The following is a 15,771-nucleotide window of genomic DNA, read 5'->3' on the forward strand; positions in this document are numbered from 1 at the left end:
TATTCAGCAGCAACTATGCGTACAACATGTGCTTTCAACTCCAACTCTAACTCTACATTGACTTCTAAGGTAGCCCGCACTATTCTCCTATTGGTTACTACAGATCATGTGATCTTACCTAACAAGCATTATTCTTAAAGGTACATTACATGCTAAATAAAACCATAATTACTATAACATCATTATAAGCCCAGTTTAACAGAATCATGCCCCCACACTGGATCATCCAAGCGCATCGGAGTGATTGCACACCAATGAGTTTCAAAACACAAGTGAAGAAGAGTCATATGGAATCGAAAACATTAACTCTGTTTTTCTCTCCACAGATGCTGTTAGACTTGCTGAGTTTTTCGAACTTTCTCTGTTTTTGTTTCACAACAGCATTTATAAGGCGTGCACCTGTCGAGCTGCACTTCAAGGGGAACTCGGAGGTGAGTGCACAGTAATGTTGTGCAGCACTTGCAAGGGTCGCCTGTTGGATCTCAAGGTTGAGGCGCCATGCATTCAGACGAGGGCACAGACAAGTCATATTTTCCCAGCTGGCTTACAGAGCCGTGCCAGGGCAAGGGCAGCGCTTCAGCTGAGGTGACTTGAGGGGGGCAAGGGCTACACTGCGGTTGATGGCAGTGCACAAACATGTGCGGTGGGGAGGTGCAGGGAAGCAGCCATTCATTAGGGAAACCTTGTATAAAGTGACCATTTCTCCACAGCTGAGACAGTTCAGGCGCAGCCACATTGACATGCTTGGAGTCGGGCCTCTAGCTTATCTGCCCAGTCAAGCAACTCATAGGCCTGAAGGTGCCACCAAATGCTCCAGAGCTTTTCACCCCTTCGGAACAGACTGCAAAATAATGAGTGTTTTAGTGGACTGCAGAACAGTTGGACGACTGGGCATGTTGTACAAACTCCTTGTGAAATCTGGCCATGGGGCAGTCACTGGTGGAGGCGCTCATAGCCCCTTGCAATGTTTTCATTCAAGTTTGGACCAGTATCCCCCATGGTTCAAGCTAACAGTGCAGCCTTGCAATGTGAGTTAGGAGAATGCCTACACCTGAGCTGAGAGCACAGCATGCAGTCCAATGGGCAAAGCTGCTGCCAATTGGACAGGTGGAGTGGGGCAGAGGTAGGTGGGGTTTTGGGCAATCATGCAACGCACTAAACACTGGCCATCCAAGTGGTGGCCAGCATTGTCTTGATGCATATGGGGCCTTCAGACTTAATCAGGAGAGGTTCTTAGAACACCCATGCTAATCTATGCATCTGTCTCGTTCATCCTACAGGAGGAGTACATCAGGAGCGTGGAGACTGGTGACCTAGCTGTATGCCACATGGCTTACAGAGAGTGAAGACAATGGAGAAGAGAGCGATGAAAGCGCCTGGCTGGGCAGAGGGATGAGCAGCCCCCTCAGGAAGAAGGGGCAGCTGGGGCTCCCTCACACGCTGCTGAAGAGCCACCGTGAGCCCTGATAAGCCCTGAGGTGTAGGAGAATGTAAATATGATAAGGGATAAAGACTTGGGGGGAGATGTTGAGTAAAGGGATTTTTTTTGGACCTTGTGTGCAGGTCAAAATGTGTAAGTACTTGCTGTAAACAAAGAGTAATGGTTTTGAGAAACTACAGACTCGAGCTGCACGCTTTGGGAGAATAGACAATCCCCAAATGCCCCTTCTAGACCCTGACCACGCAACAAAAAAAAAAGTGAGGCACAAGAGCAAGATGAACTCTGTTTAGCAATGCCATATTAAAGTAATTTGTGGGGGACTGGGTGGTTTAACTTTAGGGATAGGTTTTTAAAAAACAAAATGCTTCTCCAAATAATAAAAGCAAAATATTTTGGATGCTGGAAATCTGAAATAAAAACAGAAAGTGCTGAAAAATCCCAGCAGCATCTGTGGAGAGAGAAACAGGTATCATTTCGACTCAAACATGCCTCTTCTTCAGAACTGAAGGAAGGCAGAAATGTGGGGTTGAATTTTGCCGTCGGCGAGCAGGGGGTGGGGCCCACTTGCCGACACGTAAAATGACGCGGGATGACGTCGGGTGGAACCCCAATGTCATCCTGCCCCATTTAAATTTTCAATTAAAGGACCTGCCCGTCCAACCTTAAGGTTGGTGGGCAGGTCAGGAGCCCTGGCGGGAAATAGAAAAAACATGAAACCTCATCCACCGGCGGGATGAGGTTTCATGTAGGGATTTTAAAAGTTTAATAAAGTTTTAGTGTAATTTATGAACATGTCCCACCTCATGTGACAATGTCACATGAGGGGAACATGTTAAGGATTTTTTTTTCTATTTTTAACATTTTTAAAACTGTCAGCGATCACCCTGAGGCAGCACATAGCCTCAGAGAGATGTGCGCTCTTTCGTGCACATGCGTGAAAGAGCGCACTCTCGCTTTTGGGGAATCACCCCCCCCCACCCCGCCTGCACAGGAAGCGCATAGCGCTTCCGGGCAGACGTCATACTGGGTGGGCCTTAATTGGCCCGCCCACTTAAAATGGCAGCAGAGCCCTCTTCTCCAGCGGGGATCAGCTCCCTGCCCGCCGGAGATTGGGTCGGGTCGCCCGGCAGGCAGAAAATTCTGCCCATGGTTTTTACTTCCCTTCAGTTCCGACGAAGAGTCATATTCGACTTGAAACATTAACTCTGTTTCTCTCTCCACAGATGCTGCCAGACCTGCTGAGTCTTTCCAGCATTTGCTGTTTTTATTGCTTCTTTCGATACTTTATTAGGTGGGAATAATCCAACTTCTTTTCTGAGTCTCTGGGTGTTTATTGTATGAATCTCTCCTTGAAAGAGGGACACAGAACAGTGGTTAATCTCCTGAACTGTGATAACTCTACTTAGCTCAAACCAATATATTGCTTTGTCTTTTATATAGACTAAAGTATATTCAGAAGAAGTGATGCATCTAATATTGACAATAAACTGGGGAGATTGAAGCAGCATAATTACCTGTTGGACATCCCGTAAATGGTAGTTTAGGGAACATAGGTACATCACAATTAGAATTGGAGTGGGCCATTCAGCCCCTCAAGACTGTTCCACCATTCAATTTGATCATGCCTGATCTGTATCTTAACTTAATCTACATGCCTAGGTTCCATAATCCGTAACACTCTTGCCTAACAAAAGTCTATAACTCTCAGCTTTGAAATTTTCAATTGGCCAAGCCTCAAAAGCTTTTTGGATTTTGATGGAAGAAATCAGAAAGAGATTCACAGCTGCATGTCACCACTTGTCGTAACTGCCTCTGGAAGACATATCATCACTGAATGAAAATTTTATGTTGTAACTCCGTAAACACAAAATGTAACAAGAATAATATAGCATGAGTTCAGATATGCTGTGACTGAGATTGGATACTATGGCAACACAGGCACAGAAATTAAAGGGACACTGTTTTCTTGAAACATTTTGACCAGCTTGTTTTGTTTGCGTATAAACCAATGACATAATAAAGCAAACTGTATCAGAACAAAACATTGCACAAGTTGCATTTGATGTCAAAATGATGTATGATTCTTGTGATATTTCAGCATTTCCAAAAAGAAAATGTTTGCTAAACCAGTTTTTCAGAAGAAAGTGTCTGTTTAAAGCTACGGTACCAGAGTAGTGATTTTGCTTTTACTGTTCTAGGTTTGTACGAAAATCTAAAAATAAAATTCAGACTGACAATATTGTTTTTAAGCACCTTCTCTGAAAAGAGTTCAGTCCAATCATTTTACAGGCAGAGGTTTTCGCTGTTGCTAGTGGACCTTGTGCTGCATTGTTTACCTTGAGTTCCGTGTGTCATAAGACCAGGGGCATGAGGTGAAGTAGGATTACCAGAGGCACTAATTTATCATCATTGAGGGAAACCCTGGTAAATAGCAAGCCTGGATGGGATCTCAGCAACATGTAGAACTTTGAGTGAGGGCTTGGGGACAGGGGGTGGTTCCAAGGCTTTGGAAGACTAGGAGTGGGCTCTCAGAGCTCCTGGAATACTAGATGGGGACATCCTAGGATCACAGGGGCTGAATTGGGACACTGAGGAGCAGAGGCATTAGGGAATTAGCACTTAAGGTTTGGGAGACAGTTGTAGGATTAAGGAACACTGGAAACGTAGTCTAGGATTTTGAGCGCCGACAGGAAATCATGGACCTAGGAGTGGGAAAGGAAGTTTCAGGAGGGAGATTCTGAGATACAGTAGGAATGGAAAGGGTTTGGAGCATTGACGTTTTCTATAATCTAGGGGGAAGTGAGGAGCAAGATTTAACAGACTTGTGTGGGAAATGATGTCTGGAAGAATGAGACTCTACTGTTGTTAGACCCTTTAAAACTATCAGTCTGCCACAGCCCACATACTTCAACATGTCAGTCAGCCCCATCACCAATCTTACAATCATCAGCCAATTTTTGCCTTCATATTCGTGCCTTCAAATGGCTAGGTGTAAATTTCCCGCTTGTTGAAGTGAATAGGCAGAAAGTTGTGGGCTAGGGTGCAGTGTTTCCAGGTAAGGACTCAGGTAGTGTGCCAGGAGTACATTATAAGCAAGTTTGCCAACTTATACAGATTTTCATCACAAACAAAAGTTACTCCATTGAGTTCATTGTTTAAACGATTTCTAAATTATTATAGATAAAAACCTTATAAATGATTGACATTTTTTCATTAAAAACATACAATCAAGCGTGATTAATGATTAAGAAAAACAGTTTTCTATAAATCTTTGTCCCTCATATCACAACAGCAATTGCTCTTCAATAAAGACCATGGCTACAAAGCTTTGGGATGTCTTAAAGTTGCAAAAGGTGCTATAGAAATGCAGGTTCTTTCTTTTCTAACCATCAACAAAAACTCACAACTGTTATTATTCCTACATATTTTCTGGAATAGAAAAGCACAATTGTAATCTATTTAAATACACTCATTACATGCCTAAAATAAAAATTGTGAGAACTCAATCGCCAGTGTTTTCAAAGTCTTTTGGAAAAAAAAAACAAATAGAATCTCAGCTCTTCACTGGATGAGGAGACTTCCGCCCTCCCATCCCCCCTGCCCTGCCCACTTCCACCCTTAAGCTCCTGTCAATACACAAACTGCATGTTGCGATGTTTTGCAAATGGCACAGGCTCAGTATGTGCAAATGTGATCGAAAGCTCTCTCTTAACTCCTTTGAGGTCCAAATATCTAATCGGAGGTCAGGCATTTGAGCTCTTCAGGTAAAATCTTGATTGAAGGCATTAATATACACAAATGGCAATTGACTGGGCACGTTGTGAGTGTGTATTTTTCTATTTTTCTACAACCCTTTGGAAATTATTAATTATTACTGAAAAAATAGTAGATGCAAAGAATTTTCAAATGAACATTGACATTTGATCTGTAACGCCACACGAGGGACAGACTGTGCAGCTAAAGCAGCAGGTGCAGTCACCTTCATCCTAATAAAAATGTGACATGGCAGAGTTCAACATGTGTGGACACAATTAATACGAAAAAAAACACAGGGCAGGATTTTCCAGTCCCACCAGCAGCAGGCAATGTCACTGGCAGGACAGGAAAATCTTCCCGTCTCACCCTTAACTTTGTCCGCTGCTGTGGGGATTGGCAAATCTTGGACATAGAAAATGTGGAACAATTAACAGGCACAATTGACATAGGGCTTTTGAATGGAAAATGTTGGGACACAAAGGGCGGAATTTTCCGTGCATGCTGGCGTCGGGCGTGATCGGTGGCGTGAGCGGACAAAATGGCGCGATTGGCTTTATGATAGCAAGAGACCAGTTTGCGATCGTCTGCTCAGCCCGCCGCTGGCGGGCCATGTTTCACGCCATCGGATGTCGGGAACCTCATTGTAATACATCAGTATATCATCAGGCCAGCCCGCCGGACTCATCCCCCCCGGCCCCCCCACCGCCGCCGATGGATCGTCCGTCCACATCGGCAGGAAAGCACGCTGACATGTTTCACAACAGCACATGAAAGGTGTGCACTTGGCGGCTTGCACTTTGAGGGGAACTCAGAGGTGAGTACACAGTAACGTTGTGCAGCGCTTGCCAGGGTCGTTTGTTGGACTTCAAGCTTGAGGGGCGTCGGGGGTCGGGGTTAAGGGCAGCCCTGCTGTTGAGGTGACTAGTGGGGGGTCGGGGTTAAGGGCAGCCCTGCCGTTGAGGTGACTAGTGGGGGGTGAGGGAGTAAGGGCAGCCCTGCTGTTGAGGTGACTAGTGGGGGGTGAGGGAGTAAAGGCAGCCCTGCCGTTGAGGTGACTCACGATGGGTTGGTTAAGGGCAGCCCTGCTGTTGAATATTGCGCACAAGCATTCAGGGTGGGGGTTTGGGTGGGCGAAGAAAGTGGCCATGCATTCGGGAAAGTGCAGCCCCTGGTTCATTGATGCGTCCCTCGAACACCTTTTGGACATAGTGGAGTCCCGCCGTGATGCCCTCTACCCCTGCTCTGGCCGTAGGATGGGCAGCCGGCATCACTAATCCAGCTTGGGAGGCAATGGCAGTGGTGGTCAGTGCCAATGCCCTGCAAAACAGGACAGCCACCTAATGCCACAAGAGGATGAATGAACTCTTCCGTTCTGCCAGGGTAAGTTGCTCTTCTCATCACTCTCAACTCACACACTCGCAAAACAATCAGACATCCCTCACTTACTACCAGTTCAAGGGACATCACCATTCACTCTCTCACACCCACCGTCATTGTCTTCATCCTGTCCATTGGACCACTCACCTGGCAGGCATCCTGCTTACACTCTTTCCATCCCTGTTCATGCAGGACAAGCTGGCACACAACAAGAGGGAGAGGTCACAGACCGGTGGAGAAATGCCTGAAATCAGGGTCCTGAACGACTTTGAAAATGGAACAATTCAGCTGGCCGGCGAGGATCTGGACCGTTCCTGTGCTGACGGTGAGGTCGGTGCTGCACTACCAAGTGAGGATCCAGCAGTGCAACATCCATTAGACAGCCATGCTGTGAGTGATGTGTCCTCTTTCACAGGCCACTGCCATGCACTAATTATCTCTCCCTGCTTCTGCAGGCACACCTGGGAAACAGCCGATCGAGTCCATGGCCTAGGGCCTCCAAGGCTTTCCTAACCAGCAACGCCCACATCCCATGAATGAATAAATTTTTTAAAAAATCAAGCCCTGAAGAAACCTGTGAAGAGAAATCTGAAGACACCTTCCTTGAAGACACATCACAACCTCCACCAGTGCAGAGACACACACCTGTGGGACCTAGCTTTAGAGTAGCCATGGGATCACAATCTGATCCACAGCAGGCAGCAGCAGGGACTTCCCAGATGTCCGGCACTCGGAGGACTGCTGGTGGACAGAAAGTTGCTGAGTCCAAGTCAGGTGACGAGCCTCTGGACTCAGTCATACCTCAGTTGCTGGAGCTGCAAAGACAAGCTCGGGAACATCAGGAAGGGATGTCCGCTGCACTCCTCAGATTGAAAGGCACGATGGGGGAATCCATTCGCCTTCAGGCTGAGGTGATAGTGCCAGCATGCCAAAGCACCGAGGTCAATACTGGTAGGATGATGGCCGCCATGGAGACCTTGGTGCAGGACGTTTCTCCTGCGCTGCTGTGCAGGCTGAACTCCATCGCTGACACCATAGTTGGCCTCCAACAGTGTGTATGCGAGAGGTTGTGTGGGGCAGCTCGATCTCACTCCAGCTTCCCCTTCTCCTCAAGTAGTCAGCCAGGGGCCATTGGGCACCCATAGTGAGGAGAATCAGCAGGTGCACACCACGGGGCTATCCACCCAGGTGACTCCGTGAGTGTCCGGCCCATCTGAATCCCCTCTTCCTGTGACCTCAGCAGCTCCAGTTCCACAGCTCGAGGAGGGTGCCACTGCCACACAGCAGGACCCTGAAAGCAGGCTGGGGCTCTACAGGTCTCAGCCCCCCAGATGATGCCCACCATGATCATCACAAACAGGGTATAGCAGTCAGCAGGCTGCCTCCACCTCCACTGTGGATGTCCGGGGAGCACCAAGACGTAGCGGCAGGTTTAGGAATGTTAAGAAGATGTAGTTGCACAGCCTGGCATGGGTGTTAATCACTTGTACATGCTGTTCACTATTGTAAATAAACTCCCAAGAATGTCTCCTTGCCTATGGATCCTTGTTCTGATGAGCAGTGCTCGTGTCACTCAGATGTGAAACCTTTCTGCACAAGATAAAGGCAGGGGTCTCAATCCAGGGCCTCTCCCCTGTGCTTTGTGCAGCCTTCAGACTGATGGTCTGAGTGTGATGGTCCAGCCTCACATTCCCTGGACACATTACTGATGCCTGCATCTCGATGGTGCTTGTTACTGCTGCCAGAATGTTGTGGGCAGGCGCCACAGAGTTCTGTCATTCTCTCTGTGTGCTCTCAGCACCTTTAAGGTGGGGCTGGCCCCATCCCCAGCAGCTGTGACCAGTGATGCTGTGCCCCTGAAGGGGTCAGGTGTTGATGGCGGACAAAGGATCAGATGCTTTTAAAGTTTCATGGCTGTGTCTCCACGATATCACCCTGATCACAGAGCGCAAGTCAGCTGTCCTCGGCCAGACAGGAGTCAGACATTCTCAGAGGCTATATGAAGATCTATGGAGTGTCCTCACTGCATGTCGTCATCACCCTCCTGCAATTGACCAGCAATTAAGGTCTCGACTGCGCCACAATGACAGGAGCATTATCACAGAGGGTATGTGCGCTGCTAGAAGCCAGACTGGAGTCAAATATTCATAGATGCAATGTGAGGATCTATGGTGTCTCCTCACTGCATGTCGTCACCATCCTCCACAATTCTAGCATCTATGAGCACTTCCTGAGTGCGCCTACCTCGTCTGGCCAGTGTGATGGCCTCATCATTGTCATCCTCGCCTCCAAGGACCTCCTACTCTCATCCATATCGACGTTCTCCTCATCGGAGGAGGCCTCCAGCTGCTCCATCTCCTCCTCAGCCAGCTCCTCTCCCTGTTGCAGCGCCAGGTTGCAAAGGATGCAACAGGTGACGACAATGCATCCTCTGTGGGCTACATTGCAGGGCTCCACCAGACCGGCCCAGGCACCGGAACCTCATTTTCAGTATCCCGATGGTTTGCTCCACCAAGTTGTGAGCTGCAGCATGAGCCTCGTTATACCTTCACTCTGCTGCAGTCTGAGGCCGCCGCACGGGTGTCATCAGCCACAGTCTCTGCGGGTAGCCCTTGTCCCCGAGGAGATGACCCTGCAGCTTCTGTGGATCCTGGAAGATGTCAGGGATCTGTGACCAACTGAGCATGTAGGAGTCGTGGAGACTTCATGGAAACTGTGCGCAGACCTGCAGGATGCGTTTATGGTGATCGCATACCAGCTGCACATCCAGCGAATGGAATCCCTTGTGATTGATATAGTTGACCGCATGTTGCCATGGAGATCTGAGAACCACATGAGTGCAATAGATCACACCCTGCACCAGTGGGAAACCCAAGATCTGGACAAATCCAATCGCTCTTGCATCCTGGCTTTCCTGATCCTGGGCAAAATGCACAAAGTTGTGTGCCCTCGCAAAGATGGCATCCATGACCTCATGGATGCATTTGTGGGTGGAGCATGTGAAAGCCCATAGAGATCACCTGTGAAGCCTGAAAGGAGCTACTGGTGTAAAAATCGAGTGACGCAGTTACTTTCACGGCCACGGGCAGTGGGTGCCCTTCATGTCCTGGTGGCACCAAATCGTGCAGCAGCTGGCAGATGTGACAGCCAGTTCCCTAGATATGCAGAGTCTTTGGTTCTTGGTCACCTGCAGGAATGAAATACAGCATCTATAGATCCTGGGTCTAGCTGGGCATCGACCAGTGATGGCTTACTGTGGCTCTTCAGCGACATGTGTAGGAGCCCCAGCCGCCCCTTCTGCCTGAGGGTGCTGCACTTCCCTCTGCATGGCCAGGTGCCGCAGTCACTCTCTTCTCCATTGTCTTCACTCTGTACATCATGAGGCATACAGCTAGTTCACCAGGCTCCATGCTTTTGATGTAGCCCCCCAGCAGGATGAAAGAAAGAGACGTCTGCATTAGCTTGGGTGTTCTATGAACATTTCTTGGTTAAGTCTGAAGGCCCCTTAACTCACCCCAGAGAGTGCTGGCCAGCACTTGGATGACCCCACTCTCTTCCGCCCCACTCCACCTGACCGATTGGGGGCAATTTTGCCCATTGGATTGCATGTTGTGCTTGAGGCTTCGGATCAATGGAGACCCAGGCACGGGTGAGTGATGCGGGAAGGAGGGGGAGAGGGCAGAGGCAGTCAGGACAGGGGGTAGCTTTCAGCAACCCCCACCTTCCTGATGCTGGATCCATCGGTCAGACACAGTGCACTTGAACAAAGGACACCCCAGGATCCCAAAAGCAATCCTACAAGGATTTGCTTGTCATACTCACCACATGGCAAGTCCCTGCCCATTGTTGGGTTAATACCAGTTGCAACAAGAAGAGGCACTTAAGGGCCTCAATGGGCAGTGGGAAGGGAAGGCCATCCAAGGGCTTTCCCCCCACGGATTAATTGGGGTGGAAGTGGGAAGCCAATGGCATCCCCGCCTGACACATTTGTAATTATTTTAAAATGTTTGGGGATCTGTAATTGTTCTTAAAAACATTGAAAAATGACTTTTAAGAGTTTGTATCACTTGTAAAGGGATCAATTATACTTATGGATTAATAGAAATACTGGCCCATGTGATTGGTGGTGCTTACCCTGGAAGCAGTACCAACAGGATGTTAAAATACGAAGGCTGTGTGGCAGGCAGACAAAGAAGAAAGGGAAGAGATGGCGAGATGAGTCAGAAAGCACATTTAAAAGCTGCTGCCTATGTAGAATTGGCCAAACCATGCAAAGGCATAGCAGTTCTGGTCAATCCACGCTACCATGACTGACTGGAGCTGAGATCTGAGAAGGTTCTGGAAAATAGTGCGCCACATAGGAAATGTTGCATGGGCAGAACCCTGTTTAGGCTGAAGCTGCTGCCGGCAGAGAATTGGCCAAGCCTTTGACTGAAAAGGACTAGAATTGTATTTGGAAGCACTGTGTGGCTGAGACTGGGATGGTACAGGCAGACTGGACTGCCTACTGACTCCGTGAGATAGCCTTTGCTGTATCTACTATTCCATGGGTGGTTTATAGTTCATACCAACCATGATTTGTCTGGTAATTCATGTTTAATTTATATTGATTCTGATTTGTGTTAAAGTAAAAGTTACACAAAAAATGAAATCTTGTACGGGAATTTCTTCATTTGGGTGTTGTTCGGTGAATTTGATTCTTTTGGTTTATGGAACCCCATGGGAATCAAAACACTATTGAATCTGCTTCAACCAATCTTTCAGGTAGTGCCTTCCAATCACAACAGCCCTTCATGTAAAAAAAAAATCTCCTTATCTCACCTCTGGTTCCTTTGCCAATTACCTTAAATCTGTGTCCTCTGGTTACTGACACTCAAGCCTGTGGAAACTGCTTCTCCAAATTGACTCTATCAAAACCCATTCATAATTTTGAACACCTTTATTAAATCTTCCCTTAACTTTTTCTGTTCCAGGAACGACAATCCCAACTCCTCTCGTCTTTCCGCAAAACAGAAATCCTTCCTTGGTGCCATTCTACCTTATGTGGCATGTGTGCATGTACATGTACAATTTCTTCTTTTTTTGAGAGTCTGAAATCTTTTCTAACTTTTACTTACTGTATGCTCAAAGCAAGCCAAGTGATGTTTGCTTATTTATGGTTACAGGTGCTACACAGATTGGCCAATTTGGACTCAGAAAACAGTATGCAGGAAACCGGAAACTCTAATACTGAACTGAACGCTTAAACACAGACTAACAATTCAAAACAAAGACAACAATACAAGAGAAGCAGTTTATGGAACACAGAAAACAACCTAGAACACAGAAAATAGAACACAGAAGGCGAAGGAAAAGAATAGGTAAAGTCTAGAGGAAACAACATACATGAAATTACACAGAAAAAGAGACCACTCAGCCCAACTGGTCAGTGTTATGTTCCATACAATGCTCCTTATGCCATACCTCGTCTGAACCCTATCAACATATCCTTCTATTCTATTGTCCTTCATGTACTGATCTAAAGAAAACAGAAAAGGAAATGCAGGAAACACAATCCAGAATGCAGAAACAGGATTTTGTTCAAAGCAGAATAAGTGGATGAACGTTACCCAAACCATCAAAATCAAAAAGACGGAAATAATCAATAGCATGAAAATTAATGTTGGGTTTATTTTGATTGCCTAGGCTTCTTATATTAAAGTGTCTGTCTGTAATTTCAGGAGTGGGACATGGCATACGTATTGCCCAAAATTTTCACACCCTGAAAAATAATTGCCAAGAAAATGTTCCCTGTAAACATTACAGTGCTGAAACCATTTGATAGCTTTAGTGAGCCACCTTAATTGGTATTTAAATTCAACTTGCAGCAGCTTATGATGTTCCCAATTTGTGTATAGAGTACAATCACAGCATCAAAGTGGCCACTGTACCAGTTACTGCAAACTACTCTGCTTGGTCACAACTCATCTGATACCATGCATAGCTACAACCATTATTGAAGTTGAATACTGTGCCTTTTGAATTCCGAGGGCCACTTGTGCTGCAATCGACTAAGCAGGATCAGTAATAGCATGAAAGGGTAACTCATGCTGTATGGTGGCACAATACCCAAGGTGTAGTGTCCTTGGCAGACATTTATAGGAATGATTGAGAGGCAGTGTCTAAGGAAAATTGGGTTAGCCAATAGGTTCTGAGAGAGTTGTGCTCAATGAAGACCAGCTGATCTGATTTGTATGGCATTACCAGTGACCCTGAAAATCGCCGCCACCCTATGCCTTAGGATCCTTCTAACGAATTCATTACTTTAGAAGTGCAGTTACTATATTATTGTGCAGGCAAATTCTAAAGCCAATTGTACATAGCAAAGTTCCACAAACAACAGAACAGATGAATGGCCAATGAATCTGTTTATTTGATGATGATAGTTAGGGAAGATGTTTTGTGGTGCAATGAGTAGCGTCCCTACATCAGAGCCAGAAGATCTGGGTTCAAGTCCCACTCAGGGACTTCATAATGGGCTGATTATCAACCTCCAAGTCCTTCCAATATGCCTATAGCAGGTGGTAAAAGCGGGAGAGTCTCCTGGTCAGCCAGAAGCAATTATAAAACACTGCAGTCAGCATCCTGCTAAGCATAAACATGGAAGTCCACGTTCAGCAATGCCCTCTAAGGGCATGGTGCTTGAAGAGTGAGGGAGAGAGATGGTTAGGGCAGGATATTCACCAGGTCAGAGAGACCTCCTCTTCACATCATACTGTAGGGCATTTTACACCTGCCTGAACAGGGTGGCAACACCTTGGTTTACAGTCTCTTCTAAATGATTGTACCGCAAATGATAAAGCATTCTCTCAGTCCTGTACTGAAGTACCAACCTAGATTATATGCTTGAGTTGTATATGTAGCTTGACCTTCTGACTCACAGGCAAGAGGCCTACCAACTGAGTCAAGCTGATGCATGCTTGCTTGCAGGAAGAGTGAGTCAAGCATTTTAATATTTCTGACATGTTATTTTGAAATTTTTCAGTTGTGGATCTTTTTCCTGCCAACTTGCCAGATCTAGTTTGTTTAGTTTATTGCCTCAATTATTTCTTTTCACTTCTGAAGGATCACGTGCTTTTGGGAGGGCAGGAGTTGATGACCCGGTCTCACTGCTGGTACCCTGCATTTCCCTCACCCCATGCAGCAGAGCCTCAAATGGCTGGTCAACATGACAAACTATTTGTTGAGTTTCACTCTAATCGCACAGTCAGAATACCCAGTGAACAATTCCATTGCATTGGTGTGTTATTTTTATGTTTGAAATTATTATTTTGTGCCTGAAACAGGCAATGGACAAGATCTGATGCTTGCCATTTCCCTGTTATTGGGATAATTACAGTGCATGTCTTCTCATTCTAAAGAAAACCAGTAGAGCTGTGAGTTCAGGGGTGTGTCTTAAACAATACTCAGGTAATCATTGATTATTGGCCCACTAGACCTTTGAAGAAGCTGCTTTGCCTTCTAACTGCCAGCACTCATGTAGAAGGAACAGTAGGCACAGTGGACAAAATGGCACAGGGCAATTGGAAAACAATTTTAAAAAAATTAAATTTCTATTTATAAATTGCACATCACTATTTTTAAAATAGTACAAGTGAAAATGTTCTAATTAGCTCAAATTTTGTTTGAGACTTGGACCAGTTCAGATATCCTCACAAAACACACTGCTGATCCCTTACAAAGTATCTTAATTCTAGGGCACATCTGGTTAAGAAAGAAATTTCTATTTTAGAAAGCTACTTTTACTAACTCTGATCATGAATGCATCCAACAGCAAAACACAGCTGCATAAAAATCTTTTTGAGGACATAGGGAAATGAGGTTTTCCAAGCACAACCTGGAGAGGTCCAACACTATAAAAATATACTCATGAAGGAGCTTAGGAATTTAGTATCATATGACAGAAAATGAAGGGGTAATTTTAACTTTCATCACCAATCATAAAATCAGGTGATAGAAGTCAATGGAGCAGAAAATCATACAGGGTGTAAACCGTTTTTGTGAGATAATATGTTAAAATAACCTCCAGTGATCTTTAATTAGTTAATTTTGCCAGAAAATGCAATAATATTGCAATGCTTAATGTTGTCAAGTATCTGTGATATGTGTCACCAATCATCACAAACACTGCTGGAAAAATGTAATTTGCAAATTTGTCATTGAGGAGTTAAATTCTAGCATTCGCAAGCTGAAGAATAAAAACAACTTATCTGCTTTGTAACTAAGAGTTTATTCTTGTCTGGTATTTGTGCCTTTCTCACCCTCCATGGCCCAATAATCTTTAGGGTGTATCCTGTCCCTTTCCTGACTCGTTGATCCAGGTTATAGTTTTGGCATTTGAAAAAAATTAATTTAGGTCAGCGCTTCAGTACAGCCCTTTGTTCACTGCCAATGTCACAATCAAATGTCCCTGGTGAGTTGGGATGATGCAAAAAAAGAAGGTCATATTTATAATTATGTGTTTAACTCTTTTGTCAGAGATTGCTTAATCACTCCCCTATGGAGTTGGTTTGATTTTCAACACAGTCAGTTCCTAATAAAAGCAAATTCAATTTGCCAAGAAAATTAAATGTTCACTGAAATCAGAAATTACTGCTATCAGGAATTCATCTTTCTGTTGTTACAAATTAATCTTATTCCCTGTAGCACGTAGGAGGAATGCTTCTGAACTACATGCTTTAATTTAATAAGCAATAAGTTTTAGTAAAATCCAGTTTAGGCAATGTGAGATCCCTTTGAAAAGAAAAGGAAGTCTTGTATCTATATTGCTCCTTTCATGACCTCAGGGTGTCCTGAAGCTGAAGCACTTTACAACCAATTAAGTACAGTGAAGTGCTATAGTAATCAGGAAATCACAGGAGTCGATTTGCGTAGAGTAAGGTCCCACACACAGGAATGTGATAATGACCAGATAAACAGATAATCTATTTAATTATATTGGTTGAGGGATAATTATTAACCAGGACATTACTGCTTTAACATGAAAACAAAATACTGCAGAAGCTGGAAATCTGAAATAAAACCAGGATATTCTGGAAAAACTCAGCAGGCCAGGTTGCATCTTGTAGAGAGAAACAGAATTAACCTTTCAGGTCGAAGATCTGTCAACATAACAGAAAAACGTTAGAGAAGTAACAGGTTTTAAACAAGTAATAAGA

The sequence above is a fragment of the Cetorhinus maximus genome, chromosome 3 (assembly GCF_964194155.1).
Source record: "Cetorhinus maximus chromosome 3, sCetMax3.hap1.1, whole genome shotgun sequence".
Classification (NCBI taxonomy): domain Eukaryota; kingdom Metazoa; phylum Chordata; class Chondrichthyes; order Lamniformes; family Cetorhinidae; genus Cetorhinus; species Cetorhinus maximus.